General features: G+C 36.3%; 1 long non-coding RNA gene and 1 pseudogene across 1 annotated transcript; both read left to right on the forward strand.

The window, feature by feature from the left end:
* Nucleotides 1–4,199: 4,199 nt before the first annotated feature.
* Nucleotides 4,200–18,901, forward strand: part of LOC122843214 — a 45,958-nt pseudogene continuing 31,256 nt past the window's right edge.
* On the forward strand, nt 18,277–18,530 carry LOC122843220. The gene is made up of 2 exons (XR_006372680.1): nt 18,277–18,331; nt 18,416–18,530. It is a non-coding gene; the product is annotated as an uncharacterized LOC122843220 (long non-coding RNA).

The following is an 18,901-nucleotide window of genomic DNA, read 5'->3' on the forward strand; positions in this document are numbered from 1 at the left end:
TTACTGACAACCAGGACCAGTGTGTGTCCTTGAGTGTGTGTTGCTTGTTTGACATGTTGTGTTAGACCAAAAGTCTCTAAGATATTAGAGCTTTTTAGCCCCTCTGTCTTGGGGATTGTCAACATAAATGTTGAAATCACCAACAATTATTAAACAATCATAATCAATACATATGACAGATAGAAGCTCATTCAAGTCATTAAAGAAATTTTCCACGTATGTAGGTTAGTGTCAAAGTTTATTCGTGGCCTTTTACCTCAATTCCAAGATACTCAAAAGAGGTGACGTGACCCAAAGAGATTTTACTACTATTTACACTATTCTATATTGAAGCCACGCCTCCTCATTTTTTATGTTTTCTATTCTCACTTAAGAAATTGTAGTTAGGAGGCGCAGAGCCCCGAGCGCCAAAGATTTAATTCATGCATGTTAATAAACTTTTCTAATTGTCTTCCTTTTCTCCATCTGAGTCTCTCCAGATTGAAATGACATTATTACTTGATTGTGCTATAAAGTGTAACTATGTGCCTGGAAAACCCATATTGTCCTTTCAGAAGCATAAAACAAAGTATTTTAACATAAAAGCACAACATAACAAAGAAACAAAAATACAAAATTAGTTAAAGCAGCATATAAAACAACGAATGCAAAGCTAACTAACTTAGCACAAATAATAACATTAAAGTGACAAAATTAAACTATTTCTACTGGTAGATGGCGGTAGGTGAGTGATCTGTGGTGTGTTAAAATTTATATATCCTTTTATTGTTAATGGGGTTGATTTGATTTCTATCTGAATTACTAATCTCATTAATATTTGCTGTAAGGAGTCTGTCACTGAAGTAACTCTCCAGTTCAGCAACAGCTGTATGTATTGGTTGGGAGACATTGTCTATCAGAGATGTTGTGAAGACATGGGGCAACAGGTGACTCCTCTTGCTAAATCACTCCCCTCCCGTAGTGATTTTGGAGAACAATTATCTCTGTTTGAAAGTTGTTTTATTGAATTTTACTGTACTGGCTGAGATTAAAATAAGTTATTTGTTTGAACCTTATGCACCAGCTGTTCTTTGGTGGTTTGTTACCCCCCGTGTAAAAGACACTGTGGTTTGAGACCATATCAGCCACAAATGCCCCTAATAATCCTGAACACATTACTAAACTCATAGCTGCCTAAATAATGTATGAATAAATTGAAACTAGGTTTGTAGGGGCAAGACAAACACAAAGAGAACACAGCTTGAAAAACAGACCACTGCATCAATAGTAAAAATCTAGCAATATGTTTATTATTTATAGTTAGTTTTAATTAATATAAACCCTTTTTTTAATAACTTAAAAGCTGGAGAGGTTGGAGTTTTTTTGTCTTCACACCACAATCGATGCATATTTGGATGAGTCATTTGGAAATTACCATTTAGAAATGATCTTGAGGGCTTGTACTTTCCCAGACGTCATGTTAAAGAACACAGCACAGAGATCCCTTCCTAGAGAGGTTGAAATTTAATTAACTGATGTATTGTATGGATAAAATTTTGAAATTTGTCATTTTATTTCAGCATTAGCCATGAGAAAAACATTTTCTTGACATCTACAAATAGCTTGAATTCATAGTATGTTCCACCTGAGGAGGTTTATGTTTATAAATGGAAGACAAGAAAAATGGAGGATGAGCTGTGGTAAAAGGCTCAATCAAAGGCTAGGTTGAGTTCACCATCTGATTTGGCATCAAATCTTGTTTGACAAGATCAAGTGCAGGAAACACAAAAGATATTTACTGGCAAACTGCAGGAACCATTCCAAGTGAAACCAACATTAAAACACAAAACAACTTTTCACAAATCACACCAGATGATAATGAAGACATTTTTTAAAGATAGTTAAAGGAAAGTTGCTTTTCTGTCTTCTTTTTAGCATCTTTAGTAAACACATTCACTGTTAGACTTTTTACTGTAATCACCATTCTACAGTACCTTTACTGTTATATTTCACAGTTAATTTTTACTGTGAGTGTGCTTTGCAGTTATAACTGCTTTACTGTAAATGTAGTTTATAGCATAAAACTGTAAATGTATTTTATAGTAAAGCTGGTCTACTGTAAACTTGTTTCACAACATAATGTCAGTTTTACTGTAAATTAAAGTTTACATTTTTTAATACAAGAATATTTTACCATAAACCGAAAAATTTCATAAAAGAAATTTTAGTCCAAGTACTGTGAATAAAAACAGGTATTTATTTTCAGCAGATTTGTTGAAATAAAATCCATTTATATATTCGCAATGTCATAAAGAACAATGTCACAATACAATATAATGTGCTATAAAACAACAAAACCATAGAACACACTACAGGTCATGTCAATATTTTTATGGCACATGTATGTAGCTACATGAACGTGTGCATCAAGTACCAGCCATAAACTATTAAAAGACTGACTTTTAAAAAATATATAGAATATACTTAACTTCATTTGAATATGAACTGTATTTAATTCAATATGGACACTTGAATGCATCTGAATCCAATAACAGTAGCAATCTTTACATAACCTTTTCTATTTGTTGCACACTGTACAACAAAAGAACAACTAAAAAAATTGGGCACTACTAATTTTATGTACCACATCAGGTATGCACCAACATGAACACGTATATCATTCAAATGGTGAACAGTCAAAAACCAGCAGAGGCTGCATTGTCAGAAAGCAGTTAACAGTAGCTTAAATGTGCACTGTTACACAATACATCACAAAAACAGTGCAAGTGTGATAATGTACTGTATGGTAGAACAACTAAAATTAGAACAAAAAATTTTATTTTTTAAAATGTATACATACAATACAGCAATCAGCTATGGTTCTTCATCATCAGTCAAACTGTCATTAAATTTAATTCATAAATGGTTTGGTGTAGAGTACTTACCGTTGTATCATCTCCAGCGTGGTGGATGCTGACTCCTGATACTCCAGATTGAAGTCATAATATGACCCAAAAAAGACAGCAAGGACACTGGTAAAGTCATGTAGTTGCTCAGGTTTGAAAAATACCTTCTCCTCCATACTGACCATCCACCGGGTTGCAGACATCAAGCTATTTCCTAAAATAGACAAACCCTTGTCAGGCTAACGCTAGTGAGTAAAAGTACAGACTACCATAACTATTACATACATTGCTACAAAACAATTATAGTGATAGAAAATATTCCTCTTACCAAGCATGATTACCCTTGGTGTTGTAGGTAAGGTCATTTCCATCTCAACAGACATCTTGGTGGAAGATACCTTTGAAACATTAAAGGAAAACTCTTAAATATGAATTACTGGTAGTAATTTATATTTAAAGGGCCAGTTCACCCAGATTACAACAGGTTTTTGAGAACCTCACCCCGGAGACTAGACTAGACTTTACCCCTACATCCTGCTACCACTCTGAAACAGCGGATGTGAATGACAGTTTGTGAGGCTAAATGCATTTTTGAAAGCATTACATTCCACAAATACAGTATCTGAATGGCTAAGTACAATAATATAATAATAATAATAATAATAATAATAATAATAATAATAATAATAATAATAATAATAATAATAATAATAATAATAATAATAATAATAATAATAATAATAATAATAATAATAATAATAATAATAATAATATGCCCAGTGGCGCAGTTGGTAGAGCTGTTGCCTTGCAGCAAGAAGGTCCTGGGATCGATTCCCAGCCGGGGTCTTTCTGCATGGAGTTTGCATGTTCTTCCTGTGCATGGTGGGTTCTCTCCGGGTTCCCCAGCTTCCTCCCACAGTCCAAAAACATGACTGTCAGGTTAATTGGTTTCTCTAAATTCTCCCTAGGTGTGAGTGTGTGTGTGAATGTTTGTGTGTCCTGTATGTCTCTGTGTTGCCCTGCGACAGACTGGCGACCTGTCCAGGGTGAACCTCTACATTTCCAGACTATTTTGTGGCTTCAAATATGTTTGAAGAGCTGTCTGTTTACCTGTTGTCTTGTCTTTTCAAGAGTTGAAACTATGTTAGCACTCTACCAACTGTGCCACTGTGCAGCAATCACATTTTGCTTTCCACAAACTCTTGTTGCTGCCTGTACTCCTCCTCAAACACTGTGGGAGGGGCAATTAATGACGGTGGTTCTTGTTTCAAGTGTCTGCAGTCCTTTTTGTTTTAATCCTGGTTTGTGCTCTCAACTCAACAAACATAGTTTGAGAGGATTTAAAAGCTTGGCTTTCTGGGAAAGATGTGTCTTTACACAAACAAAATATTAATACTGCTTCTTCTCTGCCAGGCTTCATCATCAGGTATGGAAACCAGTTTTAATGTCACTGATATAACCATTTATGTATGGAGGAGCATGTGAGTAGGCTAATATTAACAATATTGATGATATATCTTCAACATCTTTTTCTTCACAGTCAAAAATTCACTGACAATTTCTGCCATTATTTCGACTGGAATCAGGGATCTTCCAGATCTGTTTACAGTAGTAATTGACGACATCCAAGTGGATTACTATGATAGCAACGAAATTAGAAAAGAAAGCTCAATTCTCTGGAAGAACATATCAGATTCCTATAACTTGACTATATTCTCTAAAGAAGTTTTAAACTCTCTGGATGTTGGTTTTACTGAATACTTAATCAGGCTGGGAACCTTAAATCCAGATGAAGGTACTGTGCAGATAGTTCACATAATAAATATTAAATACTTTTTTTAACAAACTACTATAATATTTTGCTGTCTGTCTTAGCTGTTCATGTTTTACAGTGTATGATTGGCTGTGAATTGGATGAAACGCCTGCTGGAGCTGCCATTTTTCAGCAGTGTGGCTACAATGGAGAAGATTTTATGAAACTAGATTCTAAAAATATGACGTGGACTGCTCAACATCCTCTGGCTGAACAATTAAAACCGCTGTGGGACTCTGCCCAGGCGGAATTAAACAACATAACACTGTTTTTGACACTGATTTGCCCTCAAATGCTAAAAACGTTTGTGACTCTTAGTGCCCTGCAGAGAGAAGGTATGATATTCATTGTTTAATCAGTTTCATTTTAACATTCAGTTTCTGATTTTCTGAGAGTCAGATTTAATTTAGCACTAATAATACAACAGATCACACTGCTGTTTATTAGGTCACTTCATTTATGTTAACCTTTAGTAAAACAAAAATAAATAGTAGTTTTTAGTAGCAAAACAAAAAGGATAAAAACCTTTAACGTTTGCACTTGCTGCTTAGTACTTTGTTTTTATTGAAAATTGAAATTTTATTGAAATTGAAAAATGCCATGTAAGATTTTGAGTAAATTGAGATTAAATCTTTTTTGTCTTTTATACCTCAAAATTATTATTAAACCTACTTTTCTATCTTTGCTTTCTGTGGTTCAGCATTGTGGTCATGAGTTGACTGGTGTATATTATACTTCCAGCAATCAAAGGCAGTAGGCAGACTCAAGCAACGTCCATTTATTGTATCACTGCACCATTTCATTTCCTCCTTTGCCTTCACTCTGTCCTCTTCTCTCCATTGTCTCCCTCATACAGACCTCACTTCTGTTGCTCTCCTCCAGAAGACCCCTTCCTCTCCTGTCAGCTGTTTTGCCACAGGTTTCTACCCAAACACAGCTGAGATGTTCTGAAGGAGAGATGGAGTGGAGATTCAAAATGATGAAGAGCCCAGTGAGATCCTCCCAAACCACGATAACTTTTGACCTGAATGTTTCGTCAATTGCAACTGAAGACTGGAAGAGACATGAGTGTGTGTTTAAGCTCGGTAATAAAACCAAACTAACCAGACTGGAAAAAGCAGCAATCAGTACCAACTGGGGTAAGCTGCTTCTACTCACAAATTGCACAGATTAAATATCTATTCTACAACTGTTTCATAAAAAGAATATCTGATCCTAGTTTTAGATCCAGTGACTCCCTCCACTTCCACTTCCACTCCCCCTTCCCCTTCCTCTGGGTTTCCTGTTGATTTGGCCATTGGACTTGTTGTTGGATTGATTCTGTTGTGCTTCTGCATAACTGGACTCTTTCTTTGGAAAAATGCCAACAACGGTATACAGTTAAAAAGACTTTTCTATACACTGAGATAGAGTTTTTAAAATTTACAAAAAAAAGTCATTTAAATACATGTGTAATTATTGATCTTGGGGTGCCATTTATAAAGTTACACAGTAAAAAAAAATTAAATATTGCTGTCAGACAAACAATGTGTGTTAATTTTTCAGTAATATATTTCACCATGCTATTCATACATAATATAAATATCAGTGTTCCAAATTAAACATTTAATTTGCAAACTAAATATTTACAAACTTAATGTTTAGATATGGGCTAAATATTAAAATTTATTAATTTATGAACTAAATATTTATGTGCAAATTGAATATTTATTTTGCTAACAAAATTTTTGACACCTGTTAAAATTGCAACTTATTAATTTGATTACAATTAGTTACAAAGTAACTAATTTAGTTATTTAATAAGTTATTTAAAATTTAGTTATTTAAAATGTGTTATTTCACATGAAACAAGATGTTGTGCTATGAAATAATCAGTTTTTTTCTTCTTCTAGCTTCAAAATTCCCTGACCCAGGTTCATATCCCACCTATCCAGGTAAGTACTTCAATGCACACACATATGATAATACATAGTTGCTAGCAATGTTTCTTGTAGTCCTCTTTTGAGAAGATATGAGTTACACTTATAGCTTGATTTCTGTGTTAGTGGAACTGCATCTTGAATCTCAAACATATAAAAAATTGAAAAACAACAAACATTTCACCAGAACTGAGTTATGTTAGATGGATGTCTGTGCTTCTTAGAGTTAAAATGAAAATATATAGACTGCTAGAAGTGAATATTTCTTACTTTTTAGTATAAGCAAATGTTTTATTGACTTTGATCTTTTAAATATGTATTTTGAAACAGCTGTATACTGGGATTTAAAATCCTAAACAGGACAACACCAGGACTGATTTCACATTATTAAGATGTCTTTATTTCTGTCTTGACAGGAACCATTCAAAATTGTCAACATAATTTTGAAACACAATAAGTTTATGATCGAAATCTGCTTTGTGATTGGGATCAAAAGGATAGACGCAGAAAAAACTATTATAAAACCAACCTTACTTGTGACTGATTTACTATTGTCTTAACTTTTGTATAAACTGAAATAAAAGCAATATTTTAATGAGGAAAACATGCAGTTTTTATCTATCTTGCCTGGTATTTCCAAACTGTAAGTTTATTCTTGGACTGTATGTTTTACATAATATGATTTCCTTGAAATAAGTTGCTTTGCATGACAATTTGTCAGATCATTGTACAACCTGAATGATGAACTCCTAATCAATTAACTTCTTCCTGGTTTCTATTTTGTTGTGCCTGTTTAATGGATTATTAAAGGATATCTTTTATTGTAATAGTTTGTTTCTTATTCTTGAGCTCTTTTATTAGAGGGTGTACATCAAAATTCAGACTGATCTTTTGTGGTTTGAGCTCCAATATGGAGATGCCGTTTCCCCATTTTGAACCGCACGACATGTTCACTTTGTGAATCAGAACTGATGCAGAACATTTAACAACAGACAACTCCATGGGATGACAAAACACACAGTTCTTTGTTGCTTATTTACTTAAGAGTTGAGAAATTAGAGGCCAATATGGCTAATAATAAAATTTCAGAGTATTTGTAACAAATGATGGACCCAGGCTAAAGCTGACAATTCGCGCAGACTCCATTCAATGACAACCTACATTTCTGATTCTAGTTGATCACCAAGTAAAGAAACAGTTATTATGAGTGATTTTTCATTGTGTGAATCAATACTGACTTTCTAAAATTACCCTTTGAAGAAACAGATACTTGGACACTAACAGGGAAATACCTAATCAAACCTGTCCTTTGTCCTTAGACAGAAACCAAATATTATTTGTTGGCCAACAAGGAAGTGTCAAAACCTGTTCTGGTTCAATTTAACTTTTTGGTGCAAGTGATCTTATCACTGTCATAGCTTCTAGTTTTAGCTTGGGGATTCCTGGTTTAGTTGTTTTTTTGTTTTGTTCCTGATTTTTTTGTTTTGTGATTTTGCTCTTATATAGTCTCAAAATCTCAGCTGAGTCTGGTTCTCATTTTCTGATCTGGTGTCCAGTGTGGCTAATCAGAAGAACCAAATGCAGACAAGATGGTGGTGGATATGTTATCAGTTTAATGATAAATAAAGCAGATATACACTACAGAAGAGATGCACAAAATCAGTCCTGGAGAATTTCTATCATACTTTCAGATGCGTACCATCTTCATTACATCTGAATCTGAATATAACTATATATATCTATAAATGGGAAATGGAAATCTGGTTGATACAGACATAAAATGTCACAATAATTTACCCTGGCAAGAACAAAGCCATCAGGTAGTTATGTACTTAGAAATTTCAACCAGTCAGCCACTTTTATTTTATGATGATCTTTGTCCAACTCTCAGAGTGAAACTATTAAACTAAAATGGTTGTTTACATGGAATCCAGGTGTTCAATCACCATTTCTATCACAACTGGACTCATTCAAGTCAACAATATCAGCCCCTGGTTGCTTTTCAAGATGTCATAACCCTGAAAAACAGATGGGATATTAAAGTGTTAGTTATGTAAAACATGGTGAATACAAGTTCCTTGATTCCTTTACCACTTTTCATCTAAAATCATGCATATAGTTGTTCTTCATATACACTTTGACAGACCATGCTTTTCAGGTCTGATGATTCTGTAACTCTGTAAAAAAGCACTGAGTGAAAAAGCCTCAACCTGCTGCAGGAACTACAATTGGCATCTGCCTAAGAGTTTCTTATCAGTAGTAAACATAAGGACTTTTTCCACAGTTTTTAAAGAATGTGGAGTACAGTTGTACATCTCTATAGTTCAAAACCTAAAATATTTAATGGTCAAACCAGTAATAATACAATAATGAGCATTTGTTAGTAATCTTTGTGTTTTTGTTAGTGTTGGGGCATTTTCAATGCTTTTTTTAGCTTTAGAACCACCACAGTTAGAGAATTTGTGAAACCTCAACTTTACTGTGGAAAACAAATGTTCACTAATTTGATTCTTGTTTGGGATCTTCTGAATCCAAAATCATGTATTATCTGGATAAATCTTTAGATTCTGTTACGGAAAATTATTATTTTTAGTGCTTAATACAGCTAATCTTACCCCAGGTGTAAAAGGGATATTGAACAGTCTGATTTTGAACAAATTTCTTAACAGTTAATTTTATGTCATGTGTGAAGGGTATCTTGAGCATTCTATGTTGTATAAATTTCTTAGTTTTAAACAGATATTCTGTGAAGAATTTACAGGAAATTATCCACCAGAGTAAATGTCAAAGGTCAGGAACTAGATGCAGATCAAAGGGGATCTTTTAGGATTGTTATCAGGGCTCAGGAAGCCACGAAATTAGCATCTATTGCAGGGCAGAAGCCTGTATGGTTCACAGAACATCAAAGGTTTTTTATAACCACATCTGGCAGGGTTTGGAACTAAAATGCAACATAGAATGTTGAGATCATTAACATTTTTCTAAGTATTAATAGCAAGTTTATAATTAAAGTGCATTATCTAAGTTTAGAAGGGTGAATGCTGAATGTATTTGAAAATTGTACTGTCTATGATAATATCTGAACCAAATGGAAATTGTTTCAATGAAAATGTGTTGTTTAGTATTAGAAAACTGTTCAGGATTTTATGTGATAAAGCAAGGACTTAAATCTTTGGAAAATGCTGAATGCAGTAGACCAGAATTAGGTTTGTGAAGATAATCTTTCCTTAAACTAAATTACTTGATTTGGCCGGGAGGCACTCCGAATTTCACAGGTTTCTGTTAGAGCCAGAAGACTAGGATGCAGCTGCTTGCTCCATTGTTCTTCTAGAGACCAAATGGCCTTTGATCTCTGGCGTGAAATTAAGGGAAGGTCTAAGTTCCTCTGAGTGTCCAGGGGAGCTCCTGGTTGGTCGAACCAGGGGTACGCCTTAATGAATACATTAACAAGGAGAGAAACGCCTCCACTATAAAGAGATTGAACAAGATAATAATGATTCAGATCGCTGTTATTTCCTGCCGTTTTGGCATTCAGCCTTCTCCAAAGACATGTCTTTGCTTTTTCTTTCTCTGTCTCTGTCTTTGCTTTAATTCTTTTGTCTCAGGTAATGAATGTATGTCTCTGTAACTCTGCAGTTTTCTTGTTAACTCATACAGTTGCTTGTTGTGAGATTAAACGCTGTAACTCTGTGACGTCATCACGCATGTTGCTCCTGGTTGGCACACACTCCTCGCTGGAAGAACCCGGGAAATAGGAAGGAAATAGAGAGAGCCAAGCTTTTTCCAAATTAAGCTAACTTAGTACTATTTCTTTCTTTAACAATTCCCATTATTTACTTTAACAGATTTATAATGTAATAACTGAAAGTGTCATTTTCTGAGTTAAAGAAAAAAATAAAATATTAACAAATTTTAAATTGGAATTTTGCATTTTTATCATATTTAAAATGAAAGGATATGTGGTGGGCATGAAATGCTTACACCTATAGAGTCAACATAGATTAGTAAAGTAGCCTGGAGCCTTTTATAGTTTAAAATGAACCAAATAAAAACCTTTTTTTAACCTTTATTCATGGGTAGCCTGTTAGACTCTGTTACCTTTCCCAATAATTCTCCTTGTGGTGTAGCATATGACAGAGTAGTACTACCCACCATTGTGGTTCCTCCTCCAGGCAACAAAAGCAAGAGGGCAGGCCAGTGCTGCTAAAAGCAGCAGAACCACTCCAATGGCAATACCAAGAAAAGAACCTGGAACCATAGCAAAACATTTTGAATAACGACATAAGCAATTTGGTTGTGAGTTGTTTCCAGAGTTATTGCGGTGAAAAACAAAAAGCAATGCAAATAAACCGTTCATCTCTATTTGAATCCTACCTTGGTTTGTTCTGATCATGGTTCTGTCCAGCCGGATGGTGATGCTGTCCTTCAAACCGGCAAACAAAGAAATGCAGTCATATCTCCTCCAGTCTTCAGCTGTGACTGCAGAAATATTGAGATCAACACTCAACTGGAAGGTCCCATCATTGTTAGGGAGGATTTCTCCTTTCTCCACATGTTCACGGAGTTCCTGTCCATCTTTCCTCCAAAACACTGTGGCTCTTTCAGGGTAGAAGCCTGTAGCGTGGCAGGTGACTGCAGAGGAGGGAGTCTTCTGGAGGAGAGACACTGAGGGGCGAACTGAAGACACAGGCCAAAAGAAATGTCAGCTCAAAAAGCAACAACTGAAGGAGAGGTCATGAAAGCTGTAAACAAATCTAAAAACATGAAAAATACAGGAATATTTTTTTCTGTATTCAATAGAACAATATGCTCAGACATTTTTAGTGCTGCATATTAAAATAGAATGATATATATTATCATTTAATAAATATATTAATAAACCATCAACAGAATAGAAGGAGGCAACAATATGCGTTTATATTTTTTTTCTTATAAGAATAAACTTCATGACTGGGGGTTGTACCTGTTGTCTGTAAGAAACTTTTCCCATAATTCAAATACAACTTAAGAAAATGTTTGCAGTCCTCAGTCAAAGCATACTTCCAAAACAGATTATTTCCATCACTTTCCCAGTTGTGTTTGTTAATGACAGTCTGATGTCTTGGACTGATCCATGACAAGGTTTTCAGGTCGAATCTTATGAGGTCTTCTCCATCATAACCGTATTCATTAAAGCAATCAAATTCTCCGGTTTCATCGTCCCAAAAGCATCCATTTGCCCTCTGAAAAATGTGGACACCTGAAATAAAAAAGATAAACTTAAATGTTTGGGTGTAGAGTGAAATGACATCAAAACAGCATCAAAGACAAGTGAGTGTTGAGAGATGCTGTCTAGTTTCTGTCAGCATGTAAATGTGTTTGGTCTAAATAGAAAGTATTAACATGGATCATAGATTAAGGTCTGTATTTTAATCTTCATGTTTGCACTCGTGTTTAAGACTTTTATTTTGAAGTTAGGGAGAAAGTAGCTCTTATATTGTGAACTTGTAGACAAAACAGACTAACAAAGTCTTAATATGGAGCTGATGGACAACCCTAAGTCAAGTGAACATAAAAAAATAAAAAAATAAAAAAATAAAAAACCCTCCAAAACAAACTTATTTCTGCAGCAACATTTTAAGTACAATTTTTATTGTAAATGTTTAAATGCAATATTGTAAATGTTTAAAAATATCAATACTTCATTGACCATTATAAACTGATAGACAATGTATATCGGCAACATTAGGCACCCACAAAAAAAGCCCCTTTTTTAAATTTTTATTAAACAGCATCATCATGAATAACTGGCCGATTCCCCAAGGAGAAGAGTGCAGCTATGCTCTTTGACCTTGTTCTATTTAGGAGTATCACATTTCTGATCTGTTCACATCTAAAGGTCCGTAGTCTGTTTTGTCTAGATTTCTGTTTACCTTCTGGTGTCCATTTCACTTTTGATATAGACAAGCAGAATTACAGGCCGATCTCCAACCTCTCATTCATCAGCAAAGTTATTGAAAAAGTTGTGTGTAAACAGTTAAATAGCTTCCTAACAATAACCAACTGCTTTGACTCCTTCCAGTCTGGTTTCCGGTCTCACCACAGCACAGAAACTGCCCTCGTAAAAGTGTTCAATGACATCCATACAAATACGGACTGTGGGAGAACCACAGTGCTGGTTCTGTTGGACCTCAGTGCAGCTTTTGACACTGTTGACCATGACATATTACTGAATCGACTGGAGAGTTGGGTCGGACTCTCCGGTCCAGTGCTTAACTGGTTTGAAACGTACATAAAGAACAGGGATTTCTTTGTTTCAATTGGAAACTTCTCATCAAAGAGGTCAAAGGTCACATGTGGGGTACCCCAAGGTTCAATCCTAGGACCCCTCTTATTCAATATTTATATGCTCCCACTAGCTCAGGTTATAACAGGAAATAATATTAGCTACCATAACTATGCAGATGACACACAGCTCTACATTACGATGTCACCAGGTGACTCAGAACCCATCCAATCACTGAACAGATGCTTAGAACAGATAAATGTGTGGATGTGCCAAAACTTCCTCCAGCTGAACAAAAACAAAACTGAAGTTATTATTTTTGGACCTAAAGAGGAACGATCTAGAGCTATAGATCTAGAGCTATAGATCTAGAGTTATAGATCTAGAGTCAGTGCACAGCTTCAGTTATTACAACTAAAAACCAGTGATCAGGCCAGAAACCTGGGAGTAGTGATGGACTCTGACCTGAACCTTCAGAGCCACATAAAGACAGTCACAAAGACGGCCTTCTATCACCTGAAGAACATTTCCAGGATTAAAGGACTAATGTCTCAGCCAGATCTAGAGAAACTCATCCATGCGTTTATCTTCAGTCGTATTGATTATTGTAACGGCGTCTTCACAGGTCTGTCCAACAAATCAATCAAACAGCTGCAGCTGATCCAGAATGCTGCTGCTCGTGTTCTAACTAAAACCAGGAAGATAGAGCACATAACACCAGTTTTAAAGTCCCTCCACTGGCTCCCTGTAGCTCAAAGAATAGACTTTAAAATACTGTTGTTAGTTTATAAATCACTGAACAGTTTAGCACCACAATACATTAAAGATCTGCTGCTGTTGTATCAACCTTCCAGACCTCTCAGGTTCTGGTTCTGGTCTGCTCTGCATCCCCAGAACCAGAACCAAACGAGGAGAAGCGGCATTTAGCATCTATGCACCAAAAATCTGGAACAAACTTCCAGACAACTGTAAAACAGCTGAAACACTGACTTCCTTCAAATCTCAACTAAAAACCCACTTGTTTAGAGTTGTATTTGAAACGTAATAAATTGCAAATTTATTGACGGAATCTGACTTGATGTTGTGTTTTTATTATTGATTCTATGTTGCATTGTGTTTTTGTGTTTGATTTTATGTAAAGCACTTTGAAATGCCTTGCTGCTGAAATGTGCTATACAAATAAAGTTTGATTGATTGATTGATAAAAACTGCAATGTAGTCAAACCTGGGCAAGAATATTTCACAATGATTACCTATTTTTAACCCTGGTTAACAAAATGTAGAATCTTTGCTCTGTTTCTGGAAACCAAAATAGAGATTTAAGCAATTAAACCAGATATATTATTACAGTCTTATGAATCAAACATTTATAATAGCCCTTCATTTGCATAGGCATCTTGCAAAATCTGTCACTTACCCTCTGACTGGTTGAAGCGCTGTTTCAAGGTTATAATTGTCGCTTTAAAGTCCAAGTGGTTTAACAAGCGCTTGTTATTCACCCACTGCTAGATAGAAAGCTGTAAATTTTCAGACTCATAACCAATATCTTCTATGTACACACCATAAAAATCTTTGCAAATCTATTACCAAAGCGTTTTTAATTATTATAAATTCACCTCCATGTAAAGAGTTTCAACCACTCAGAAGCAAAACCGTCATTGGATCAAAACCAGATTTCACTTATGAAGTGAAATCTGGTTTCACTTCATATGTTCATCCCTACATACCTGATGTAATTACATATGTATTCAAATATTTCACAGTATCTCACATGAAGAAATTATGAATGGTTTGCTGATCATGTGTCTGGATTAAACGTCTTAGTGAGTTCAAGCTACACAGGAGCTAAAAGATGATAAATAGTAACAATATGGGTAAATCAGTGAAAGGATTGATGCACTTCACAAAACGCTCCTTTGTTCTTCTGTTTCTTTATCAGATCCTCTGTTGTTTTCTGTCACCAGTTGGTCCCTGTCTCCCTGTCTGGTACAGATTAAATATACAGAATATTTTCCAAACATGAAATGTTGACATAGTGCATTTTTTCAAAAATCAATGCCATGGGTTCACTCAAGGTTAGTATTTAACCATAACTTCCTAATTTCATCAACGCAGGACAGAAATGGTTGCTAAGGTGACAAACCGGCTTCACAACAAAAGTTTAGTGACTGGCAGACCGAAGTCCTAAAAATGAGAATGATGAGCCTGAACACTGCAAAACATTTGAGTCAAATTTAGTTGTGTCTACTATCTTCCACTATTTAAGTAAAATAAATTTATTAGTTGTGTTGTGTTAAATTTTTTAATAAATCTTTACAAAACTACAAGAGCTGAGTAAACTGGAGTTTCTAGATTAGCATAAAAATCAGAAAGAAGAAAAGGACAAGAGAGGGAACAATTTCCCAGTGTGCTTAGTGGCATGTTTTAGTATCCTGAGATGGAAGTGATTGATCATTGATCATTGATCTGACTCTTGTTTGTTATTAAGTCAAATGTTTATTTTAATGCAGCTGACAGTTTGTAAAGCTTCAGGATAATGTTCTGTTCACATTAAATGTTTTTGAGCATAATTTATTTGCGGTGTTTAATGAAATTTATTATATAATCAGAATTATTGTTCATGCAATTTGAAACAAGAATTATGTAAAACAAGCTGTTTTTATTTCTTTACTTATTTATTTCCCCACCAGGGTGTTGGATGCTGGAGTTTTTTGCACTCGTAGGGAGCTGTTTTTTCCACCAGGGGGAGCCACGAGGCAGCATCTGCAGGAGGGCGTTTCCACGCACCTGTGCGTTATCAGCCCCATCTGCAACAGCTTAAGAGGAGCGGCTGACCGTTTCTCCGGGCCGGAGTGTTTTACCTGTTTGGTACCCTGAGCCCCTCTGAGTTTTTTGATCTCTGAGAATAATCCTAATAATAGTGATGGTGAGATGAAGCCTCATGAGGCATTGAACCACTTGAGCCAATTGGTTCGAGAAAGGGTTCATTTCTTGAGGCTTCATGTGCACACGAAACCACCTACTGGCCAGGTGTACAATCACAGCCCGCTGTATCTTAACACGTGTGATGCATTGAATTTTTGTCTATTATGGGTCTTGGGAATGACTTCACAAAAGGTGTACATATGTGTACAATAAAATATTGTTTGAACAATAAAATATTGTTTGAATGTATTCTCTGTGTGTAATTATTCCCAAAATAGTAGTGTCATGTGATATGGCATGTTGTGTAATAATGTTTTTCTGTGACTCTAGAAAAATGGCATGAGCTTAATCAGGCAGAGGACAGTGAAAGTGCTTGTGGAAGTAGGGAGGGGGTAGTGAATAGGCTAATGCTTGTGTAACTTGGATGATTTCATTCATTTTTATTAAGAAACAACAATTTCTTCACAGTTTTAGGTTTCAAAGGATTTCTCTTTTTTTGACACTACTTCTCCAGCCTTTGAAAAGACACGCTCACATGGCACAGATAATGCCGGGGTGCATAAATAAATAAGTGCAAGTTTGTACAGATTGGGGTACAGTGACCGATGATTATAGTATAGTATATACTATATACTATATAGTATAATGAAATACCTTGGCTGGGTGAAGCTCCAGTTTCCTCCCTATTCTCATGCAAGGCACGGTAGTGTCTTAGCATGGATGAGGTGTTATTATTGTACCCCAACTCCTTGGTGCACAATAAACACCTCACCTTTACAGAAAATAAGAAACAGTGAAAAATACAGTTCCTCATAAGCAAACCTAATGCATCTGCAAATGTTCAGTTCACCTTACCTCTCGCTGGCTCCATCCTACTCCTATCCTGTCTTCGCACTCCTAAATCTCCTATCTATCTATCTCTCTCCTAAACTCTCCAAACACCAAACTAACTGTCTCAAACTAAATAACCATTATCCAAACTCTGCTATCCAAACTATCAAAACTCTATCCACTCTCTCAACTGACCGCAACTCGCCTACAACAACCCACATTTTGAATGGAGCCTGTGGGGTTTATAAAGCTGTCAAACCGCGCGACAAAATCTGAGCCATTTCCCGAAGCAGTCACATGGTACAGCCGGGCAGCGAGGCCTCGGACGTCATCGTTTTCGGCTCCTCCCCTAAATGAAGCAAGCCTCGATACGCGCTTCACGGAAACGCCCCCTCCATTACTCGACACACGCCTCGAAGCCTCGGCTCATCACGTAACATCACTACCTAATAATCTCCTAACTTGATTCGTTTCATCTTCTGATCATCCCATAGGATTCCCCTCGTGGAGTTTGATCGACGAACGGTCCGACTGTCTGTCCGCCCTCCGACGCGCCTCCCTTGGCACCTACCGAGGCTTTTTTAGCCTTCAGGACCCAGACTTCAGCGTCCAACTTTTTCTCTCCCTGGCTGGTTGACCTCATCTCCTTTAGTAAGCCCGTTCCGTTACTCCTCCTTTCATAATCTGATAACCCGCTGACCTGTCATCTCCCCAGTCCTCAGATCGCTGGCGTTCCGGATCCAGTAGGATAAGAAACAACTCATTATCGATCTGTTCAACAATAAAACTTATTAATCTGATTCCTCACCTCCTGTTTGTGTTCTGCATGTGGGTTAGACGATTAACGTCCGTCATGACACAGGGGGTCTTTTTGTGGGCCCTAGTGTCCCTTATACCAGTGTTTCCAAACCCTGGTCCTCAAGGCACACTGCCCTGCATGTTTTAGGTATTTCCTTGCTTCAGTGCAGCTGATTTCAATTGATGACTGATTAACAGGCGTTTGTTGAACTGCAATCAGTTGAATCAGGCACATTAAAGCAGGGAAACCTCTAAAACATGTAGGACAGTGTGCCTTGAGGACCAGGGTTGGGAAACACTGCCTTATACAACAGTAGGCTGACAGGAAAGGGGGAAGGAGACAGGGGAAGACATGCGGCAAATGTCGTCGGGTCCGGGAACTGAACCCGCGACGGCCACGTCGAGAGCTGAGGGCCTCCGGGTGTGGGGCGCGCTACCCTCTACGCCACCGGAGCACCCCCCACAAGCTGTAATTTTAACTTGATACTGTGAGTAAAAATAATAGAGAAATATGTTTAACTATGTGAGGACAGTTTTTTCTCTTACATATTGTGAAATAATTACTTGTTTAAATTACAGCATTAAGTTAAAACTCACAATTTGCCATTAGTTAACTTAAAAAACAATGTTTAGATAACTTGTTTATTGTTGTTATCTCAACTTCATGAACTTTAATTTCTGAGTTAAAATCCATACAATTTTTAAAATTTGCAAGTTAAACCACCTTCAGATATTTTACAGTAAAGCTCTGTCGGTGCTTGGTGGTGAGAGGCCGTCTTTCAAGAAAGCAGCTGTTCTTTGTTGTGAGGAAGCCATAAAAACAGGACGGATCATTTGAAATGATGCACCAGATGTGATGCTGATGCTCATCAGTTTGGCCAATTTATACAACCAGGTTTCATCGCTTTTCTTTCTGGTTGTTTCACATTTTCTATTTTATAAAGCAAGGATTTTCAAAAGATCATTCTTTTCCTTTTAGATAAACAGTTTCTGAGGAAAAGTAAAGGATTTCAGTCCTAACATCACCACTTATCTTGTGTGTGACAACATGAGGATGTTATTTTTTCTGCTGTTATGTGGTGTTTCATCAGCAGGTAAGTTTTGCTTTTCCCTCTTTGTTGTCTATTTTTATTCCTTGTAGTTTATTTTGACTTTCATAATTTGCTCCATTCAAAAACCTGCTGAAGTCAATCATGTCTGTATCGTGCTGAACATTTAAACCTCTCTTCTAGAAAAACACTTGCTGACAGTTTTGGTTACTGCCTCTTCTGGACTCCCTCATTTTCCAGACTTTGTAACCACAACACAGGTGGACAAGCTGCCAACAAGTTACTGCGACAGCAACAAAAATATTAGAGCAAACCCAAAATATGGACAAAAATTAATGAACATTGAGTCACAGATTGCTGATTGGTACATTGAACAGTGTTTTGAAATAATGCCTGATTATCTGAAGGTTAAGATG

This window comes from Gambusia affinis, linkage group LG14 (genome assembly GCF_019740435.1).
Source record: "Gambusia affinis linkage group LG14, SWU_Gaff_1.0, whole genome shotgun sequence".
In the NCBI taxonomy this organism is placed as follows: Eukaryota; Metazoa; Chordata; class Actinopteri; order Cyprinodontiformes; family Poeciliidae; genus Gambusia; species Gambusia affinis.